Below are 22,959 nucleotides of genomic sequence, written 5' to 3'. Positions count from 1 at the left end.
ACTACGGTTAATGCTTCATTCATAGTGATCTCTCTCTCTCTCTCTCTCTCTCTCTCTCTCTCTCTCTCTCTCTCTCTCTCTCTCTCTCTCTCTCTCTCTCTTTGTGTAGCGGTCCTAGTCCACGCTTCCAAGACTAGGTGGTGCCCTCATCTCATTTCCCTTGTGGCGCAATGGAGTTTGTTTTGGTGTAGAGGCTGCCATTCCAAATTTCCTTCGTCAGCGGCAACAATGGCGGCTCTCTCTCCAAAGGACGACACGTTCACTACACACATAGTGATGATGATGATAGTGATGAAAATCACAATGGCAATGACGACGACAACAACACCAATGAAGGGATACATTTCACCACTTCTCCTCGTGCTTCCTCTTCTGCTTCTAGCACTTCCTTTTCTAATAAAAACCATGTTAAGGGCAGCCCAACTAAAGGCAAAAATGTGTACTACTATAATAGTGGTGATGACATTCTGTGATGGGGATATGCTACCTTACCTCTTTGTTGAATCCTTGTTAACTTGTAGTACTTTTATGTGTGAACCGCTTATGACATGATGTTGAATCCTTATGAGAACCATCAATGTTCATAAAGTGATGAATCCCATATGTTTGTAATGTTGGACATGACGTTGAATCCATATGAGAACCGTTATGTACCACATCCTGTTTTCTTTGTGAACCTGAGTTGGTAGACGCATGTGTTTAAGGGGGCATTTGTGGGAGGTAAACACTAGCTCTCTACCTACCTAGCCATGCGGGAGTGATCCCTAGAACTCTTTAGAAACTCACCTTTGAAGCCTACATAAGAGGCTCTCTTCTCATGGTTGTAACAAGTCTTTTTGCTCTAGTAATATAAGGTTGCTTTCCTTTTGTCTAGAGTGTTTCTCTCTCATCTACACACACACACACACAAGTATGAATGCTTCACATGTGTATCCACCCTAAATCTCCCAACAGTATGCTCCATTCCGACCTTGTCACATACCTCTCTCGTACACACACTCCTCCTGATTGTTGACTAGGCATTTCCTACATGTGGACGTTTGTAGTATCACCATTTCATGCCGGTTACATAGAGGGCATCTCACTTTTGCTACCCTAGGTCATGTATATCTACGTCCTAGCCGCACTTAAGCTGAGTGGTGCCCCTCTCTACCTATAGTATTACTACTACCTTGAGATGATGCTTGGGGATGTTCAGGCTATGTGTGGTCTAGAGGCCACCCCATGTGGCTTGTCATTTCCAGCCATCATTTTCTTGATGCCCCCACTGAGGATCCTTTCATGAAACCCTTCAGTTTACAAGATTGAAACCCCTAAACTTCTGTGGATGGATGAATGGTTAGCAGGGTTCACTAACTAAACGATAGAAGAAGAAGAGCTCCAAGCAAAACTAGACGAACTTTGCATCTCCATCAAAGCTCGAGTGCCAGGCATAACGGTAATTGATTTGCAGTGGGAGAGTCAACCAACACGCCAAACTCAGTGGATATACATAGGTCGAGTGCCAAGAAGAAGAAGGACAAAGTCGAGACCATGTCCGCAGCCTACAACCAACCCGCAACAACAAGATGGTGGGAGATCTGCACAATACAGAATCAACACTATTCTACTTTGAGAATCGGGTAACTTAAGTCACCGAGGTAATTATCACAGTCAGTTTCCAAGTCGCACCTGATGCTGCAGCACAGATAATGGAAGAACATGCTCACGCTCTCACTAGCGAGACTAGGGATCTACTGAGCTTGTTTTAGGAAAGAACACCACCCTCTCCCACAATCTTGGACAATGACTAAGCACCTCTAAGCTTCGTATGAATCAGTATAACTTACCTCAAGGCAGATCACACATTCCGATATGAGTACACTCAATCAAGGTAATAGTGAACTTGAGGGCTCACTACCAGCACGTCATCGACACAATGCTAGGTGGGGAGTGCTTCTTTGAGGTTCTGGCATCAGATCATCCATTTGTCTTACCTTTGGTACAAGGCAATGTACCGTTTGAGATTTTAATCTATGTTCTAGTGTAAAAAGGGTATACACGCCTCCTTGTAAAGAAAAAGAAAAAAAACTTTTGATTGCAAGCTAAGCAGTGTGTCTTTCTAGCTCTCTCTCTCTCTCAGTAATCATGGCAAGTGTAGCATTTCCAACATTTAAAAGAAAGAAGGGGGAGGATTTGGTAACATATTTCCTAGATGACTTTGAAGTAGCATGTGTAGTAAGCAACAAAGATACAGATGAATCCCGGGTTAGAATCTTTAAGCATCTCATGAAGCTAGAAGCTAGGTCATGGTACAACGCACTTCCACAAGCAACTAAGGATGACTAGGAGCCCTTAAAAACTGCTTTTAAGAGGCGCTTTGGGGGAGGTACCACTTCAGGGAAGCTGTGGGACAAGTTGAGAGACTTGAAGTAGTAAGGTCTTTTAGAATATGCCACCTATGAGTCCAAGTTTGTGGACTTGTAAGAACGGTGGGTTGAGTCACTGGCAAGAGGGGAAGCTGCACCCGATTTCCTCAAAAAGGACCGTTCACACATGGCTTATGGCCACTCAAGGAGAAGGTGAAGGGTAGACTCCCGACTACGTACGAGTTAGCCGTCGAGATTTCTCGCCTTAAGGACAAGAAGCTGTGGATGAAATCCAAAGAAACCGAGTCAACAGAAGCAGGAACATCACCTCAACCAACAACCATGACAACCACCATTCCTTCACCACCACCGGCTCCTAGGGTAATAAATGACCAACAAGATATGTTGGCCCATATTACTGACCAACTGCAATTGTTTGTCCACTTGATACAGCAAGGAAGGAATCAAGAAAGAGATCAAGACCCGAGAAGAGCAAGACGACAAAACAGGGAGTATCACTGATACAAGGGCAGAGAAGATGGTCACGGTATGTACCATTGTCCCAAACCGTAACAAAACTATAATAGAGGAGGTAGGAGGAACCAACTGTCACCCCCTAGCTAGAGAGAGAACACCCCCACCCCGAGCACCAGCCCCACCAACACAAATTCTACGTCTACCCCAGGCATTACCACAAGCACCCATTCCACCTCTTCCATCGGCACCACCACCTGATTTCCCTATAAACATCATAAGTCTAGAAGAGAAAGGAAAGGCCGTAGTAGTGGATCCACCCAGAGTAAAAGAGAGGGATAAGGGTAAGGGCAAGGTAACCTTTGTAGAACCTTTTGAAGCCATGACTGTAAAAAGATCTAGGAGGGAGAAAGCTACACAATCTGATGATGAGAGAAGCATGAAAGGAGAGACTAGCAAGAGGCCATCAAGGCCATGAAGGAAATTAGGCATCACCGACTTCTAGTTAGGGGAAAGTTCTAGGCCCTATGATCTAACATTGGATGTGGCAGAGCAAGGACCAAAGATTACATGGCCACAACTACTACATCTCGCACCAAAGGTAAGGTGGCAATGGTCCAAAATGGTAAGTACAAGGCGCTCCAAAGCAAAGGTAGCCGGAGCAATTTCGGGTTGCAACATGGATGACATCCTTCCAATTGTCGACGTCAACATAAAAGGTAAGAGGGTTGGAAACACCTACATTGATGGAGGTGCACAAATTTGTGTGATGAGTGAAGCTATGATGCTTCGGCTAGGGCTCGAGGTTGACAGGCCTTCTCCATGCAAGGCAAAGATGGCAAACAACGCAAAAGTAAAATGTGCAGGTGTGGTAAGTGCTATGAAGATAAAAGCTTTCAACACTGAGGTAGAAGTAGATGTTTTTGTGATGCCTACTAAGGGGGAGGGCTATCCATTAATCTTGGGAAGGCCATGGTTGATGGCCATGAAGGCAAAGCAGGACTGGGGCACTGGCCTTCTACACATGACTGGTAAGAAAGGGGAGACAATCTACTACGACATGAAGACTGGCAAGCAGAAGAAAATGGACCTAGAGACATCAGCAGATGAAACCACTAGTGAGTCTTTCAATTCTGAGGAGGAGACCACATCCACCGGCAAAAGCAACAGTTCCACCAATGTGATGGGTATCATCATGAAGGATCTACAAAGGGTAAGCACAACTGGTGGTCCGTCACCAGAAGGGCAAAGCAACGAAGAGGAAAGTAAATCACCTGGCCTAGGAGAAAGTAGGTTGAAGGGTATGTTGTCTATGGAATTAACAATTGAGGAGAAAGATAAATTTTTGCAAATGTTGATGGGATTTCCTAACCTTTTCATTGACAACTATGAATTAATCATAGGTATTACAGTAGTGGAACATCATATTAAGCTGAAGGAAGGGGTAAAACCAGCTGTGCAAAAGCTACGACGCTGGGGGTCATACAAGAAAAGGCACTCCTGGCCGACGTAAGGAATCTACTAGAAGTAGGGCTCATTATCCTGTAGAGAACTTAGAGTGGGTGTCACCCGTAGTAGTGACGCCTAAAAAGAATTGTAAGTGGAGGGTCTGCGTTGACTACAAACCACTAAATGAAACTACAAAGAGAGACCACTTTCCTCTCCCTTTCTTGGATGAAATTTTGAATGAAGCGGTGGGTTTTGAATGCTACACCGTGTGTGATGGTTATTCTGGGTTTTTTCAAATACGCGTAGTCTTGGAAGATCAGCTAAAAACCACTTTCATTTTGCCATGGGGTTGCTTTGCATACAGAGTTATGCCATTTGGTCTCACAAATGCACCTGCTACATTCCAAAGATATGTCACATATGTCTTTCAACCGTTCTTTGGAACATCCATAACAGTGTTCATTGATGATTTTTGTATATATAGCCCTCGCATTTCACACTTAGAAAAGGTAACTAAGGGTTTGGCAAGGTTGCAAAGCCTAGGTGGGCAATTAAATGTGGACAAGTGCCACATTGGGGAAAGTAGAGTCATTCTGTTAGGCCATGAAATTTCAGCGAAAGGTATCAACGTCGATCCAAGTAAGGTGTCCACACTCATAGCCCTACCTTCACCAACAACCGCATGTCAACTGGTCTCTTTTTTACAAAAGGGGAGGTACTTGAGTAGATTCATACATCTACTATCATAACTTGTTCTACCACTGCAACAGCTCACTCAAAGATCAACTTTCACCTGGAACGAGGAGAGCGAACATCACTACAACAAGGTAAAGGAGGTCTTAGCCACCCTACCAACTATCTCACCACCTAAGTGGGATGAAAAATTATATGTCACCTCAAGCGTGGGTGATGACTCTTTGGGGGCTATGCTACTCAATAAGGATACAACAACATCTTTCATGAGGCTAATTTACTTCTCCAACCGAATGATGATAGTAGCAGAGAAAGGTTTCACCCATGTGGAACACCTAGTCCTAGCTCTTAGATTTGCAACTACAAAGTTTAGGTCATATTTGTTGCCTAGGCAATTTGTGATTTTAACCATGGATGAGATGTTTCCCTATGTTGTACAACACATGGATGTTTCCGCTAGGATTACTAAATGGCTAGTTCATCTGCAAGAATTTGACTACATGGTACAGGTGGAAAGCACGACAAGGGCAAGCTTAGGGGGGACTCATGACCTACCAAAACTTTGAGAAGAAGGTGAAGCAATCTAAAGGGGGAGGAATTCAATCACTTCCAGAGCCACTGGTGGTAGAAAGAGCACACTCACTCTACTTTCATGGAGCCTACAAGTGAGCATCTGACAAAGAAGTTGCAGGCATAGTGGTCTTTGATGACAAAGGTATCAAGGTATTTTCGCTTGGCCATTTGTTAGAATCACATTCTAACAATGAAGCTGAGTATGCAGCATTAACCAAGGGTTTACAATGGTGCATCTCGCAAGGGGTAAAACACCTTAATGTATTTGGGGATGCTCTAGTTTTGGTAAGGCAAGTAAATGGAGTATGGACATGCAAGAATCCTAGCTTGAGGACTCACTTAAGCTGTGTAAAAACTCTGTTGGGTAAGTTTGAAGCAGTTCAACTACACCACATCCTAAGGGCTCAAAACCATGAAGCTCATGACCTAGCAAGCGAAAGACTGCAAGAAGTGATGGTTGGGGCTATAAAGCTAAAGCTCCCTCTATTTCAAGGTAGTGACGCCTTACCTGACATCATGTATTTTTTGGAAATAGGGGAATGTCCACTAGATTTAACAAAAGGAAAGAAGTAATGGCTTACACGGAAGGCCACAAGGTATCAGCTTATAAATGACGGTTTGTATTGTAAGGGTAAGGACCAAATACTCAGGAAGGTCCCTCTCACTAATGAAATTACGGGGGGTAATTGCCAGATGTCATGATGGTGTTTGTGGTGGTCACTTTGCCCTAGATATAACAAGTAGGAAAATCTTGCAGGATGGTTTTGTATGGCCTAGCCTCAACGGTGATGTACACCACTGGTGTAAGACATGTAAGTTATGTCAAAAGGCTGGCACTAGGTCATTCATACCTAAATCACAGACACCTATCCTTTCATATGGACCATTTGAAAAATGGGGTACAGATGCCATAGGGACAACTCAGGGAAGTTCTACATCATCATGGGAGTCGACTATATGACTAGATGGGCGGAAGCTACAGCCACAACTAGGATCACAGCTGTAGAGGTAGCTAAGTTTGTCTATGAGCACACATGCTGTAGGTTTGGCACACCATTAGAAATCGTCTCTGATAGAGGGCCAGGTTTTAGAGCAGATTTAGTAGGAGAGTTAATGCAAAAACTTGGCATTACAAAGAGGCACTCATCACCATATTACCCTCAATGTAATGGCCTAGTTGAGAAAGTGAATGGAATGGTTTGTAAAATTATCACCAAGCAGGTTAACAATCATCCTGGAGATTGGGATAAGTATCTACTCCCAGCTTTGTGGGCCTACAAAACCTCATTCCGTACATCTTTGGGTTCACCCCATATCATTTGGTATTTGGCAAGGAGACAATCTTGCCTATTGAGGTGCAACTAGCAAGTCTTAGAGTGATGGCAAGCCAGCTTCAACGGCCTAACATGCATTTGAGAGATCACATCCTTGACTTGGAAAGACTACAGCTGGACAGAGAAGAAGCAATCAATTATTATGCGGCACAGGTAGAGCACAGACGGCTTAGTTTCAACCAGCATCTTCGGTGCAAAGAATTAAAGAAAGGCATGTTGGTGCTCCGCTACGACAATCGCTTCGACACATGCAAAGATAAGAATCTCCTACTCCGATGGGAGGGCCCTTTCATCATCAGGAAAAAGTATGCCAATGGGAGTTACTAGCTTGTGGAAGCTGATGGCAAGCTTCATAAGACTAGAGTAAATGGTTGGTGGCTCAAACCTTATTTTCTTTTATTTGATCAGACTCCTCCACCTATCGACATTCCTTATGAGGATACACCATCAACCTCCACCTCTGACGACAATGATCAAACAGATGAGTTAAAGGCATGAATGCCCCTATCCTTAGGGGGGGGGCTAATGATACCGGTTTACCCGCACCGCCCTCTAGCCTAGCCAAAGAAACTGAATTTGGCCGGTTTTCGAAACCAAGGCCGCATGAATCAACCCATTTGGGAAGCCGGAGGTAAAGAAAACCACAAAAAATAGCATTTTTTCTTATTATTACTGCGGCCACCAACCCCACACTCCCTCTCTTTTTTTTTATTTTCTTTCTTGCTCTTCCACCAAGCCTTTTAGGGCGCATAAAATATCACACACACTCTATCCCTATAGCGGGCCACCATGCTTTTACAAAGTCTCCCTCTCTCTCTCTTTCATTATTTTCCACACTCTCTCTCTCTCTCTTACCCCTCCTCGCTTGTCTTTCTCCCTCTGACAGGGCCGCCATACCTCAATCACCCTCTCCTCTCGTCCACACTCTCTTGGCCTCAGACACACCCCTCTCTCCCCTCCTGTCTTCCTTCCACCGGCGGGCCATGTAGCATATACTCTCTCTCTTTCTTTCATACTCTCTCTCACTCTTCATATACTCTCTCTCTCTGTGTGTAAACAACCCGAAGGCAAGCATAATAATTCTCTCTCTCTCTCTCTCTCTCTCTCTCTCTCTCTCTCTCTCTCTCTCTCTCTCTCTCTCTCTCTCTCTCTCTCTCTCTCTCTCTCTCTCTCATTACCCCACCCCATTGACACTCAAACCCCCCTTCCTCGCTCGCTGTCGGCCAAGAGATGGCCCAGGGCCTCTCTCTCTCTCTTTCTCTCTCCCGCTCCTGGTTCAAGCCCGAAGGCAGCCGTGTACAATGCTTCCTCTCTCTCTCTTCTTCTTATCCACACACACACACACACACCCTCACACACTCCTTGGCGGCGAGCTCACACACCCTCTCACACTCCCTCCCTCGCTCTCTGTGTCGGCCACGAGCAGCCCGAAACTCTCTCTGTCTTTCTCTCTCCCGCTCCCGGTTCAAGCGCGAAGGCAGCCTCACACACTCCTTGGAGGCGAGCTCACACTCCCTCCATCGCTCTTTGTGTCGGCCAGGAGCAGCCCAAAACTCTCTCTCTTTCTCTCTCACGTAGGCCAATGCAGGCGCAAACCAATAGCAGAACTCTCTCTTTCTCTCTCTCTCTCTCTCTCTCTCTCTCTCTCTCTCTCTCTCTCTCTCTCTCTCTCTCTCTCTCTCTCTCTCTCTCTCACATTACACACACACACACACACTATCCCTCTCACCCTCTCTCACCCCCATCTCTCCCACCACCCGCTCACTCACGCCCTCTCTTCCACTCTCGTCCTCTGTGTAATAACCAAGCCAGCATGTGAAAAAACATAAATAATACCCCTCTTTCTCTCGTTCCCACACACACACACGTCTACACACACAATCCTTTTATACATACACATATGCACGCACACACAACACATAAACACATACTCACACTCACGCACTCACATATATACACACGTCTAAACAAACTCACCCATAGATGCACTCACGAAGCACCGACACGCATAAACGCACTCACACATATACACACACGTGGACACATGCATTGCATGCACGCATATACGCACCCACAATAAAAAAAGAGCAAAGGAAAATACGACATCGACACCATTGGCAAAGACGACCAGCTCGTGCGCCGCCGACACCAAAACAAGGAAAGGCGCCGAAGGCACGCCCTGGTCGGCACCAAGAGGAAGCGACACGTAGCATCTCGGCTTCCCGCAAAAATTACCAGTTTTGGTAGCCTTAAACCTCACACCGACCACCCGAACCATCAACAAAACCCTTGTAAATTCCCCGAACTCCATTCTTCCCTAATAACCGAGCCAGTGGCTAGTGGATTGTAAAAAAAACTCTCCCCACCCCAATGTTTCCTCTCTCTCTATCTCTACCTTCTCTCTCTCTCTATCTCTCTTACTAGAGAGGCATCTAGACCTTCTAAAGCGACCAATGGATATTTGCAAGGACCATTGGGTAAGGACCACCTCTCAAGCCTATATAAACAGGCCTCCGCTAAGCACAAATGGAGGCACAAGTGAAGGAGGAACACACTAGCTCCATGCACTCTACATTTTAAGCACCACTAAGCACATAATGCACCCCCAAGCTAGAGAGCTCATGGCATCATGTTGAGTTGCAAGCTTGGGCATTTTAGCATTGGCAACATCACCATTTTCCCCATTATCCACCACATGGTTGAGTTACTAGTCACGACCACTCCATGCACGTAAGGCAGTCACTACTCCCGCGCAAGGCAACATGAGCACGCTAGGATTGAATGCATCCACACCATGCTACCTTGGGCCGCTCTCAATGTTGGTGATTGATGTTGTCGGTGGCTGCATCGTCTTGATGTTTTCCCTCAACTAACCTTCCCGCCAACTTCAACTTTTCCATGCACCATATGGTGCTCGCATTCCATCAGGCATCCCTAGTGCCAAGATCAAGGTTTGTAATAGTCAAGACCACCATTTGTAAGTATCATCATCACCAATAAAAGTGTGCAATGTTGTCTTGATCCTTGGGGCCCATTCTCTGTTCTCCTTAGTTTTGTTTTCCCACATTCGTGGGATGTTTTGTCTCTTGTATATCACTCTGCTTGTGCTCCATCATGTGCGGCCTCTCCAATCCGTCGGTTTGCTCCATTCCGACCTTGTCACATACCTCCGTCGTACACACACTCGTGATTGTTGAGTAGGTATTGCCTACATGTGGATGTTTGTTGTATCACCATTTCATGTTGGTTACCTAGAGGGCATCTCGCTTTTGCTACCCTAGGTCATGTATGTCTGCGTCCTAGCCGCACTTATGCTAGGTGGTGCCCTCTCTACCTATAGGATTACTCCGGCCATGAGATGATGCTTGGGGATGTTCACGCTATGTGTGGTGTAGAGGCCACCCCATATGGCTTGTCATTTCCGACCATCACCACCTCTAGCTCCACCCTGCTAGCACAATAGATAGGCTTCATGTAGTGAGAATTTCTACCTCGTCAAAGAAGCATAGCTCCAATAGCATCCTCACCTATTGATAGATTCACATAAAATACCTTACACCAATTAGGAGCTTGCATAGCAAGAAGAGAACCAAGAACCTCTTTGATACCTTGAAAAAACTCTTCACATTCATTTGACCATCGTAGAGGATCCAACCTTGCTACTTGTTGTAGAGGATAAAGAAGTTGAGAGGACAAAAGAATGAACCTTGCCATATACTTCACCTTTTGAATGAAAGTAGCAAGTTGCTTTGTATCCTTAGGTGATGGGAGGAGCACCAAAGCCTTCACTTTGTCAGGATCCGCTTCAATCCCATTCTCTGAGATCATATGCCCCAAAAACTTCACTCTTGGTTGCGCAAGATGACACTTCTTTGCGTTGAGTTGACCTCCACTTTCATCATATTGCTTCAATGCCATCCCAAGCTTTATACAATGATCCTTTCTAGAGCTATAAACACCAAATTCATCAATAAGATCCTTCACAAACTTGCCAAAAAAGGGAGAGAACACCTTATTGACGCGCTTTTGATACCACGCACAGCCATTCATAAGACCAAAAGGAAGCACATAATAACAAAAGCATCCCCATGGTGTGATAAATGTGGTCTTTTTTCAATCTTCTAAATCCAAGGTGAGCTGAAAATATCCAGAGAATCCATCACATACATTGTACCTCTCATGCCCTGCAATAGAATCAAGTATGTCATCTATGAAAGGAAGAGGGTATGGATTCCTCTTCATGGCTACATTTAAAGACTTTCCATCCTTCTTGGGTGTGACAACAACAAGATTCACCCATTCTGCAGTACTCACAGGACATATGAAACCTGCTGGCTACAAGAAGCTTGTCTACCTCTTCCTTTAAAGCATTAAGTTGTACCTGTCCCATTCTCCTTAGCTTTTGGCATATGGATTGAGTTCCTTCCTTGATTGTAATTTGAATTTCCTCTCCCTTAAAGCCTCCAATTTCCTCATAAGAAGTGATGAATAAATGAGAAAATTGTTGTATCATATGTAGGTACTCACCCTTCTCATGACTAGTCAAGTCGGGAGACAACATACCTTATATCAGCTCACATTAGATTGAACTTTGGGTTGCATCAGCTCTTCAATTTTCCCATAAGGACCAGAGATATCCTCATTCTCCATAAGGCCAAGAAATCTTTGTTTCTCATCATGCTCTTCTTCAAGAAACAAGGAGGAAACATCTAGATCACTATCGCTACTATCTTCTAGCATTAGGTTGAACCTTGGGTTGCATCAGCTCTTCAATTTGCTCATAATGACCAGATATATCCTCATTCTCCATAAGGCCAATAAATCTTTGTTTCTCATCATGCTCTTCTTCAAGAAACAAGGAGGAAACATCTAGATCACTATCGCTACTATCTTCCACTTCACTGCCATCATCCCCATTGTCTTCTTCTTCAGTTGAGTACTCTTCTTCATCACTTTTCTCATCAAAATCATCATCCAAAGATTGCTTCCTAGCCATGTCAAACCTCTTCTTATCACCCCCTTCTATTGTAGAGAGTGATGGTACCATGTCCCCAATCCTGTACAGCTTTGGTTGCCCGTAACCATGGTCTTCCAAGGATGAGAGGGAAAGCACCAATACTTGCGAGCATAACATGGCAATTGACCAGCACTTTAACATCAAATACATCCACCTCCAAGTCCTTTATAACTCCCAAGCACCTCACCCTTGATTGGTTGGCAAGCTTTATGCGAAAACCTGAATTCTTCACCATGTTGAGTCCCAACTTTGACACACAAGCTTGAGTAATAACACATACCTGTGCACCTCCATCAATATAAGCCTCTCCCATGCACTTCCTCTTATGACATGCATCCATAGTAGGGCATATATCAGGTAGCTTATTCAAAGATAGGACTCTCACTGACCCCCTTGCAGGCTCCTTCTTCATGGGGTTGACTATATGCTTCCATTGCCCCTTCAACTTGGGACACATCTCCATGAGTTTCCCAAAGGTAACATCAGCCTTTCTACCCACCAAATCAGCCCTTAAAATATAATTTGGTTGCCCTTCTCCCAAAGGAAAGTCAGATGCATTGTAATGTTTCCTGGGTTTTCTCTTCTTCTTTTCTTTACATGTCCATGTTTCAACCTATTTCCCTCTTTTATGGCTGGGACTTGCATCACTCATGTCATGATCTCTTGTAACCCTCTTACCTACAGGAATGAACATAGCTCCTGAATCATCCTCTTTCTTCTCCAAACGGATTATGTTTACCACTTTTGTTTTGCCCTTCTCTTCAGCTGTCAAACCACCTGGCCTTGCTTCCCCTTTAACTTCAATACCATAATCTTGAGCTCGAGAAGGAATTTGTGGAGGAAGAGGAAAAATGTCACCACCCATTCTCTTTGTCTTGTCACATTGAGGGCTTTTATGACCCCATGCACCACAATTGTAACATTGAAACATATCCCCTCTTCCAGCCATGCCTCTTCCTCTACCACCTGTAAACCCCTCATTGCTTCCATACCCACGTCCATATCCATAGCTTTGACCTCTTCCAGCTCCCATCATATGCACACTAAGATTATTCATAAGACCTACAACCTCTTGCATCTCCTTGCGAAAAGCATTCACATCATGAGAAGCTTGTTGATCATAACCTGGCTCCTTGATGAGGACCCTTGGTTGCTCTACCGTTTTCACTTCAACCTTTGGCTTGACACTGATTCCAAGTTGATGAAGACGCTCTGCTTTCCACTCTTTATTCTTTGCAATTTCAACTACCTCCTCAAAGGTCCTTGGCTGCTTAAGCTCTACCTTCAAGCGTAGGTTACTCCTCAAGCTTGCAAGAAACCTATCCTTCTTCAACATGGCTGGAGGAATTTCAGTCCCCCAAAGATGTACACCACTTTGTCCATAACTGATGGAATGCCTTCACAAAGTCTTCTATGGTATGGCCTTCACCCTGTACCAAGCCTTGCGTAGACTGCCATACCTTTTGTGGGTCTTCTACCTATTGAAAGTGTGTAAAAAAAGCATGCCTTATATTTCATAACTCATAACTTGAGGAGGTTGGGCTGATTGTAGCTCCTTTTCGTAGCCTTCCAACCAATCCATAGCATCTCCTTTCAAACAGAAGTAGAAGATTCACAGCACCAATGCTGGGTCTTGCTTGTCAGCAAGAAACTTGCAAAATTGGTGCAATGGATCTCCCAGAAGGAGATCAATTCAGTTTCGATACCATCTGCTAAACAAAATGCTATGGAGGTCATTTTCATGTTTGAGACACACTTTCCTACTACCATGCTAACCATTCAAGTGCACCTTCTCGTTCACGTAGTTGAGGAGGTGGAAATAGCTAGCTCAGTGCATTCCAGGTGGATGTTCTTATTTCATGAAAACACTCAAGGCATATGTGTGTCAAAAGGCACATCCAGAGGGTAGCATGGTAGAGGGTTGGCTTGTTTCAGAGTCCCTCATTTACATTAGGGAGTGGCTCTCTGGAGATGATCATGGAGGAGATACGCTTTGGTGCACCATTGATGATGACCAAATTTTTGGGATTGTGATGTGCAATCTCAATGTGGAAAAGAACATGACGGCAGATCGAGAGTGTAAGATCAATTGATTTTGCATGCTTCACAACCCGGTGATGAAAAAGTGGATTTCAAAGTACGAGGATGAAAAGCAAGAGCGACAAGCTGCTTGACTTAATTGGAGACGGGGAAGACAACCTTTGTTGCATTATCAGGCGGGTCTTGAGAGCTTACCAAAATTCATGAGCTTAAGATGGTTACATAATGCCTTGAAAAGTGCACAACAATGCAGTGAATAGGTGACTGCAGAAGAGTGGGAGTACTTGCGAGGATGCAGCCCCAAGTTATACTTTTAATCTTCGACTCGTGGCATGGTTTTTGTATTGACGGCCACTCATTATTGCTGTCGGGTTGTAGTATAAGTCATACACGATAGCATGGTGTAAAGCTTGGTATTTTAGGATACAACGGATCGACAATAATCATTTTACACAAGATTGTGGAGTCATGGAAAATTTCAAACAATCAAGTTGATGACAGTCCTCCGATGCAAATCCTATGGTGGCAAAACTCACATACGCTACAAGAAATTTTGATGGTAGACTACAAAGGTTTTTTTGTGGACTTGTTTGACGTGCAATGGTTCAAAATAAACATGGAGGGCCACAATGCTATTGTACGTAGAGGAGATTCGGGTTTTCTTGAGGTGGACCAACCTTAGAGAAATTTTTGTATTACCCGAGCATTGTGAACAAGTAAGTCGGTAAAGTTTTCCTCATTTGACTTTAGAGGACTTGAGTGTCTTCACTACTTATGTAAGATACGTTGTTCTTGCAGGTGATATTCCATCCTACAAAGTTGCGCCAAAGTGGTGGTATGTTATAAAGGTGGCCCCACACAGTGCAAGGGTGTATAAGGGATACAATTTTCCAGTTACCTTGGCATCCGTGGAGGAGAGCAGAGAGGAAAACGAATAAAAAGATATGGATGTGGCACCAGACGAGCCCAAAAATGCTTCTAAAGGAGGGATGCATGTAGAGGACCTCCTAGATGAAACTCCGAACATTTGCTTAGATCGAGAGCTCTACATAGACATAGGGAGTTATGATGAGTTATGCGAGGATGAGAGAGAGACCTCTTAAAGTCACGGACATTGTATCTGAGAAATTTTTCTCCCTTTTGTCAAAAGGACTTTGTATTTGAGTTGTTTTGCCCCCTTTTGTCTCTGTACTAAACTTGTGAAAGGCCGCAATTATGAATCAGATAGAGGGAGAGAGGGAGAGAATAGAGAATCAAATTGTTTAAACTTCAAATTGTCAATCAAATTGTTATCATTAATATGTTTTAACTCCAAATGTGTTTTTTTAAATGCAGGTATGGATCCAAATGTGTTTCACTCTTCCTTAGACCATGAGCAGAGGACATGGTACGACGCCCACCCCAGCGCTGACGCATCGACCCATCATCCCACTCCTTTATCTTCTCCATCTACTTCAAAGCGATCAGTGTGATCCAAGAGCTCTGTGTCAACTAGACGGTCTACACACTCCTATAGGTACCAACACTCTAGTGGTGGAGGCGATGGCTGCTGTTGAGGAGGCACCATTGATGCTTTGACACTGCCTCGTAATCTTCGAGGTTCCTTACCTCCCCCTTCTTTGCCTGCCTCCACATCCGCCACAGTGTCACCCTCTACTCTAGCTTTTGCGTGACTTCTCGACACTCCTAGCTATACACCACTAGCTACTCCTCTCGAACTCACCCCACTCGACTCTTCTCGCTACACACCACTAGCTACTCCTTAGGGGCTCACTCCACTCGACACTCCTCACTTTGAATCCCAAACTCCCGTGGTGACACTTGCAGCAGTGACCCCTCTCGAGACACCACTCGAGACTCCTGTTGAGACTCCTGCAGTGACACCTAGGTTCAAGCAGCCCACGCAAGAGGACTTTCCATACTCGATCGACATGATCAGCGGATTGATCCTGGATGAGGATGGCAAGAAGGTGATTACGCACATGCGCGACTTACGCTCTCAAGTGTTTTGGCACTACATATTAAATAAATGATCAGAAGTGCCTGATGAATGGAAAGACAGAGTAGTTAGCATGTTGCACGACGAGTTTCTCGTGGAAAATTGGCATGAGCGCTTCAATGAAGACTTAATGAGGGTGCAAATACGTGAGTACTGCAAGCACAAGCACTCCAAAGTGAAGAAAGCAATCAAGCATGGGTGGAGCAGACCAGCTTGGCTAAGTGAAGAAGATTGGAAGATTGCAAAGCAAGAAGCGCGCAAGAATCCCGACAAGTGGAAGCAACTAAAGGAGGCAGCCAAAGCGCGAGTAGAGGCAGGGAGCTCGCACCACTTGGGTGGATGGACATCATTTGAGGCCTATTTTGTAAGTGTTGTTGCATTGTTCTCTAGGTTTAGTAGTTTTGAATATTTGTAATATTAAGTGTCACATAGTTTTTTTCTTTGTATGTCCTAAATAGTGGTCAATGGCTAGACGTGACCCCACACCTTATGAGTGCAAGTTTACGGGTAGAAAGGACTTAAAAGCCCTTATGGAAATTCTGATCTCTTGACCTGGCTTGGTAAGTACTCAATTTTAAGCTTCGAAATTTATTGTATTATAATAATAAGTTGTTAGATTATTTTATGTTTGTATGTTTAAACTTTAAAAAAAATTTATTGTTTTATTTGTAGAATCCAACAGATACAATGTTGGGTTGCGATGATGAGATGTCAGATTAGCCGACATCAGACTAGCCCTAGCTAGGACTAGCTAGTCTTACTTCTATATAGGATGTATATTAGGAGATGACATTGTTGGGCAAAAGAAAAAGTGAGACACTTCTATAGCTTCACAACCCAAGAGCGTTAAAACTTCAACCTTAGCACCAAAAAATATATTAAACCAACTCTTAGTAAACCCCAACCAAAAGGCCTATGCTCCCTTGGGAATTTACAAGCACACGCCCACCCAAAGGACCATAGCACATATGAGCAAAACCCTATCAAAGCACGGATTTTATAGCACACGCCCGCCAATGCATATGAACACAAGGGCCTCCCCTTTCACAATTGAACATCACAAACCCACAACGTCAACATCAATTCCACTATTCATAGGTACATGCCCTCCCAATCTATCTACACACAATTTTCCACTAGGGTGCAATAACCATAACCCTGTAGAGAGCTAGTCGTAACTTGAAGAGAACAACTCCAATTGGTGCACTTTAAAGCTTGGAATAAAGCTTGAAAAATGATTAGCGATAAATCTGAAGATGACCAAAATTGAACCTACACTCCGCTACATGCAAAATTGACGTGAATAGAGAGATATCTCGATACGACACGTAGAGAAGGTAAGGGAAGGGCAAAAACAGCATCAAAAACCATCAAGGAGGCAAAACAAGTTAAAACCTGCAATGTTCTGAACTTTGGCTGAACTTTTTTAAGTGTGTACATGAGTTTTAGTTATATACAAGTCTCACTTCAAAAAACTCACTAACGAGCACATACAGTAACCTGACAGCTTGCACTATGCTAGTGACTTACCTTGCATGTACATGTGCTTGCTAAATCAAGCTAAAAATTCCACAAAAAGAAAGCCCACATACCCATTTGACATCGAGTGTCATGTCCATATGTACAAATTTACAAAAAGCAAGGTATTGAAAATGTATCCAACATTGTTTTTCACGCCCCAATGGCCTGCTAGATCATTCATGACCAGCATCACAAAAGAGATCATGTAAACTGCATGAGAGAGTATTCATTTCATCCTCATTGTTAGCCACATGATCAAAAAATTCCTCAAAAGAAGGCTCATCCTCGATTACAGCCATCAACCTTGCAATATACTTCTTCAACCTGTAGCCATTCACACGCGCTTTATGTGAGGTACCATCCAAGTCAACAAGCTGATATGTGCCATTTGGAAACCTTTTTAAGACCAAAAAAGGACCACGCCATTTGATTTGAAACTTCTTTTGAAAAGTGCTATCAAGCTTACTATTGTAACGAAGCACCATGTCACCCTTATTGATGTCTTTGTACTTCACCTTCTCATTTTCCTTTGCTTGATTGTTCTTCAAAACCTGCTCATAATGTTCGAAATCGAGCAACCTATCCAATTGCACACATTGCAAATATAGAATCCTCTCCTTGAGTGCATCATTAGGCTCTTCTTCAAGCTTTAGCATCAGCTTCAAAGCTAGTATCTCCACCTCAATAGGAAGTAAAGCTTCTTTGCCAAAAACTAGATGGAAGGGAGAGAAACCAGTACCTGATTTGATGGTAGTCCTGTAAGCCCATAGAGTGCAAGATAGCTCTAAATCACAAGTATTCACTTTATTTCTTGTCATCTTTGTAAGCATACTTATGAGTTCTCGATTAAACCTTTCATTAATTCCATTGCATTTGGGATAATATGGAGTAGTAAACATGTGATGCACATGAAGCTTCTAACATAGATAATCCACCAGCTCTCCCCTGAAACCTAGACTCTAGTCAGAAAGTACCTCCAATGGCATGCCAAATTTGCAGCAAATATCGTCATATATAAATCTGGAAACATCTTTGCTTGTGATTTTTCTTAACAACTTTGGCTTTGGCCCACCTGGATAGATAGTCAACAGCAGTAAGTATGTAACATTTTCCTCTAGCTGTCATAGGTAGAGGACCTATTGCATCAATACCCCACTTCTCAAAAACATCATAAGCCACAATGGTGCCTCTAATTTCTGATTTGAGAACCCTATTTTCCATGCTTTGGCACTCTTTACAAGACTTGCACTAATGATGACCATTATGTTTAATGCTTGGCGACACATACCCTTCTTGCAAGACTTTATGCAAAATGATCTTTGAAACAAAGTGACCACCACAAGAGCCCTCGTGATTCTCCTTCAAAATTTTGTAATTTCCTCTTTCCAAGGCACTTTTCTCATCACAAGATCAGTCCCCCTTCATATACAATGCATCACCAAGTAGCGCATACCTTTTGGCACGACGAAGGAAGGCAAATTTCTTTGATTTCTCCAGCTCTGATGGAAGCATACTTGCTTGTAGAAACTCTTCCTCCCTCTTCAAATATTCCCTTCCCAAATAAAGAGGATAATCAACCCTTATCACACATACAATTGGCCAATTCAAGCTTGCGTTGCACCATGTGCTTCTTCATTTTGAGACATGTCCACATGCCTTAAAATCCAAGCTTCAAAACGCTTAAGCAGATTCTTAACTTCAAAACACATATTTTTTAGCCTTGGATTCTTACTTTGCCACACCCCAAGTACTCTTAACCACCAAAATTGCATCACCTCTTACCCTCACACGATGGATGCCAAGCTCAAGGCAAAGGTTGATCCCTTTCTCCAAAGTAGCATGCTCACCTTCATTGTTGCTCTGTGCCATAAGCTTCAAACTTCTTTTAGTTACCAAGCACCTTGAGGATCATAAATTACAACACCTCCTAAAGATTCACCGTGTGCTTTCATGTAAGAGCCATCAAAAAACAACAGATAGGCATTGTTTATGTCAAGAGATTCCATGTGTTCCTTCTTCACCATGTCCTCCTTGATAAGAAGAGGGCTTTCCTTACCCGAGGGATTCACCGTGGAAAACTTACCACACCATATAAGTGTAGAGGAGGGGGTTTTTCTTACAAGTTACATAGGTTTATAAGTTAGGGAGAGGCCCCCAATAATTCATTTCCCCAGCTTAAGAATAAGGCAGGGAGGGTATCATATTTGTTGGGGGGGGGGGGGGGGGGGAGAGAAGGGAGAAAAGGGAGCAGCACCAAATCCATTCACTTTTTCAAGATCCATTTCAATCCCATTCTCTGATATCATATGCCCCAAAAACTTCACTCTTGGTTGAGCAATATGAAACTTCTTTGGGTTGAGTTGACCTCCACTTTCATCATATTGCTTCAATGTCATCCCAACATTTGCACAATGATCCTTTCTAGAGCTATAAATACAAAATTCATCAATAATATCTTTCACAAACTTGTCAAGAAAGGGAGAGAACACCTTATTGACGCGCTTTTAGTACCACGCACAGTCATTCATAAGACCAAAAGGAAGCACACAATGACAAAAGCATCCCCATGGTGTGATAAATGTGGTCTTTTTTTAATCTTCTAAAGCCAGGGTGAGCTGAAAATATCCACCAGAGAATCCATAACATACACTTTACCTCTCATGCCCTGCAATAGAATCAAGTATATCGTCTATGAAAGGAAGAGGGTATGGATCTCTTTTCATGGCTGCGTTTAGAGGCTTAAAATCAACACATATTCTCCACTTTCCATCCTTCTTGGGCGGACAACAACAGGTGTCACCCATTCTGTAGTACTCACAGGACATATGAAACCTGCTTTGAGAAGCTTGTTTACCTCTTCCTTTAAAGCATTAAGTTGTACATGTCCCATCCTCCTTAGCTTTTGGCGTAGAGGCTGAGCTCCTTCCTTGATTGGAATGTGGATTTCCTCTCCTTTGAAGCCTCTAATTTTCTCATAAGAAGTGATGAATAAATTGAGAAATTATTGTATCATATGTAGGTACTCACCCTTCTCATGACTAGTCAAGTCGACTATCCATAGACTGTACAAATCCTTTATTTCCCCAATACGATTCCACTTCTAGATTCATTTGAGATCCAGCTTCAAATTCCTCTATTAGTGGAAGAGACACTCCTCTTCCATCACCCGTTTGGTTTACTCATCTGCTTATCTCACTTTCTTCATTGGCCTCTTTGACTTGTTTCCACGATTCGTCCAAGACTATCTATTTCTTTATAGCTGTCAGGTATAGCTATGTTAAATCCCTTGGATGAGTTATCCAAGGTATTCAACACTATCCTTGGGTCCTTGAGCTTTTGTCCATGCTCATGACTAGAATCTAGCTCTTTTTTATCCTGGTTTGGTGGGATTACTGGTGTAGGTGAGACAAAGATGAAACCCTCAGGTTTTCCAACTGGTGGCTCTAGTAAAGCTTGGGCTGTTTGAATCATTTTCTGGCACATTTCAAACCTGTGTTTTTTTAGCTCCGCATATGGATATGTCATCCACCTCTGTTCTTGGATTTGGTTCTTTTTGAGCCGTGATTCATAGGCTTTTATGAGGGCGTCTAATGGCTCATTAACCTTCTTGATCAATACTAATCCTCTCGAACTAGCACTGCTCGATTTCTCCTCTATGGATGGTTCTTCTGGAGGTTGAGTTGCCTCCGTAAGAGAAGGTGCAATCCTTTCCTCATGTTGTCTTATCTTCTTTTCAGCTTGGGTATGCTTCTCAGCTATGGATTTTTTCTCTCATTCCCTACGTGCTTTCATACTAGCCTTTCTAGCTTTCCAACTATTTTGTTTGCTCTTGGGTTTCTGGCCAGGTGCATCAGTCTTTGGTTCACCCGTCTCTAGACTCACCTCGATTTCTGTTTTCTCTGTCTCTGCGTTCTCATCAGCTTCCTTTTGAACTTGCACTCTCGTAACTACTTGAACATTTGTTATGATCTTTTTGGCTCGGTTTGGGTTTTTTGGACAGTTGGGGAGACTCCACAATCTAGATAATAGGCGTTTACTTGTGTGATTTCCATTTGAGGACATTGTTTGACCACGTGATTGACACGGTTTTTGTGACAATCTACCTCTGGTTGAGGAGATTCTTCTTGCGATTCCTCTTGGATGTAAACAGGCTCTGACCTAGCTAAGCCTCTGTTCACAATGAACCGCAATGTCCTTTCTTCCATCTCGTACCTTCTTTCTTCAGGTTGAAACAAAGGAGGTGGAGGTTGTACTGGCCTCATCACTACATGTGTTTCTCTCATCTTCTATTGCTTTGAAGGGCATTACCCACTTTGATTGTTATAATATATTGTAGTTGATACTAGCACTTGTTTGTTAGATGCTTCCATCGTCTGTGTGTATCTCATGTCTATAGGCAATCTAGCACCTGGCAGCAGAGGTTGTTTTCCTAAGACAGGCTATGGCCTTGAAACTCCTACTAACCTGGCACATTCTCCGTAATGTATCTAGGTGAAGTAGGTGATACTTGATTAGGTTGTACATACCTCTCCGTAGCATATTCCATGCTATAGTAACACTCTTCTCTCATATGGTTTGTCCATTTTCTCTCAATTTTGCACCACTTAAGCTCCCTCGGATCATAATTCACAAGAGGAGCTAACCTCTTGACCATTTCGTTGATAAATGTTTCTTGTTCGATAGGTGTCATTGGTTTTTCAATGGGCTCACTTATATGTGAACCACTGTGCTGAGAGGATGTGTCGTCCTCTTGACTCTTACAAGTGTTTTCTTTATATTCCTCATAGTTATCCACCAGATAAAGAGCTTCTTTGGTCAATTTGTTTAGTGTCATGCTCCTTATCCTATGCAAATCTTTTTGAAGACCCGCATGTCTCATTCCCTGGATAAAGATCAGCATTAATTGTGCTTGCGTAGGTAGTTCAGCTCTTGGACAGAACTTGACATATCTCTTGAGAAGTAATGCCGCTTTGTGTACTGATTTATTCTCTTTTTGTTTGAATCTGTGAATTTGCTGACCGTATTGTGAGTTGTGCCTTTCTGCAAGAATTCTTTGATGAATTCCTCAAACAGCTCATCTAGAGTCGCAAAATCACATCTTTCCACTGAGTCAAACCATGTAGCCCCATCATCTTCCAGAGTCAGTCTAGATTTCACAAATTGTGTCAAAAAATATAAAACTTCCTCTGCTCTAATTATTCTTTTGAAAGCCGCTACGTGATCTCTCGGATCTTTATCTCCGACGTATTTCCTATTTACCCATTTATGGATCTGGGATGGTCTAACTTGCCAATTGTCTATAAGTCTAACCATAGAGTCTCCCAATCCTTCTCTCGCTTCAGGCCTTCTACTATGCCTAAGTTCTTCTTCAAAGGGATTAGCCATTCTGTTGGAGATGGGTCCATTAGGAAGATTCTTTTCAGGATGCATGTTTGTCATCTCTGTGATCATTTCATCTCTCGTTATCGCTCTAGAAGGGAATCCAAGTGGCTCCTTTTTTGGAATTCTCGT

Source organism: Adiantum capillus-veneris, chromosome 20, assembly GCF_014529385.1.
Source record: "Adiantum capillus-veneris isolate H3 chromosome 20, ASM1452938v2, whole genome shotgun sequence".
Taxonomy (NCBI): domain Eukaryota; kingdom Viridiplantae; phylum Streptophyta; class Polypodiopsida; order Polypodiales; family Pteridaceae; genus Adiantum; species Adiantum capillus-veneris.
The sequence above is the reverse complement of the archived record's forward strand: the minus strand, read 5'-3'. Positions refer to the sequence as shown.